Source organism: Schistocerca serialis, unplaced genomic scaffold (genome assembly GCF_023864345.2).
Source record: "Schistocerca serialis cubense isolate TAMUIC-IGC-003099 unplaced genomic scaffold, iqSchSeri2.2 HiC_scaffold_1128, whole genome shotgun sequence".
In the NCBI taxonomy this organism is placed as follows: Eukaryota; Metazoa; Arthropoda; class Insecta; order Orthoptera; family Acrididae; genus Schistocerca; species Schistocerca serialis.
In genome coordinates, this window is record NW_026047324.1 from 20,001 (window position 1) to 21,347 (window position 1,347).

At 53.6% G+C, this 1,347-nt stretch overlaps 1 non-coding gene across 1 annotated transcript in view; it reads right to left on the reverse strand.

Moving 5' to 3' along the window:
- The window catches only part of LOC126432315 (small subunit ribosomal RNA), a 1,909-nt gene extending 842 nt beyond the window's left edge, over positions 1 to 1,067 (reverse strand). Inside the window, exon 1 of the ribosomal RNA XR_007577920.1 lies at positions 1 to 1,067. This exon is cut by the window's left edge and continues 842 nt beyond it. This is a non-coding gene — a ribosomal RNA (small subunit ribosomal RNA).
- Between the last annotated feature and the right edge of the window lie 280 nt (positions 1,068 to 1,347).

Below are 1,347 nucleotides of genomic sequence, written 5' to 3' on the forward strand. Positions count from 1 at the left end.
GATTAATGAAAACATACTTGGCAAATGCTTTCGCTTCTGTTCGTCTTGCGACGATCCAAGAATTTCACCTCTAACGTCGCAATACGAATGCCCCCGCCTGTCCCTATTAATCATTACCTCGGGTTCCGAAAACCAACAAAATAGAACCGAGGTCCTATTCCATTATTCCATGCACACAGTATTCAGGCGGGCTTGCCTGCTTTAAGCACTCTAATTTGTTCAAAGTAAACGTGCCGGCCCACCGAGACACTCAATAAAGAGCACCCTGGTAGGATTTCAACGGGGTCCGCCTCGGGACGCACGAGCACGCACGAGGCGGTCGCACGCCTTCGGCTCGCCCCACCGGCAGGACGTCCCACGATACATGCCAGTTAAACACCGACGGGCGGTGAACCAACAGCGTGGGACACAAATCCAACTACGAGCTTTTTAACCGCAACAACTTTAATATACGCTATTGGAGCTGGAATTACCGCGGCTGCTGGCACCAGACTTGCCCTCCAATAGATACTCGTTAAAGGATTTAAAGTGTACTCATTCCGATTACGGGGCCTCGGATGAGTCCCGTATCGTTATTTTTCGTCACTACCTCCCCGTGCCGGGAGTGGGTAATTTGCGCGCCTGCTGCCTTCCTTGGATGTGGTAGCCGTTTCTCAGGCTCCCTCTCCGGAATCGAACCCTGATTCCCCGTTACCCGTTACAACCATGGTAGGCGCAGAACCTACCATCGACAGTTGATAAGGCAGACATTTGAAAGATGCGTCGCCGGTACGAGGACCGTGCGATCAGCCCTAAGTTATTCAGAGTCACCAAGGCAAACGGACCGGACGAGCCGACCGATTGGTTTTGATCTAATAAAAGCGTCCCTTCCATCTCTGGTCGGGACTCTGTTTGCATGTATTAGCTCTAGAATTACCACAGTTATCCAAGTAACGTGGGTACGATCTAAGGAACCATAACTGATTTAATGAGCCATTCGCGGTTTCACCTTAATGCGGCTTGTACTGAGACATGCATGGCTTAATCTTTGAGACAAGCATATGACTACTGGCAGGATCAACCAGGGAGCTGCGTCAACTAGAGCTGAGCAGCCGGCCGCCCGGGAGTGTGTCCCGGGGGCCCGCGCGAACACGCAAGCGTCCGCTCAATTATTCTGCAAACAGGAGGAGGCTGAGCTCCCCTGCACAACACACCTCGAAACCCTCTCAGGTCCCGGCGGCGCGCAGCGCCGTCCTAAGTACTTGGTCGGGTTCGAGAGAGGCGCAATCGCCCGGAGTTAGGCGAGTAGACGCTTTAGGTGCGACCACCCGTGCTCCCAACTGAGCTTGCCGCTGCCGACAGAGGCCC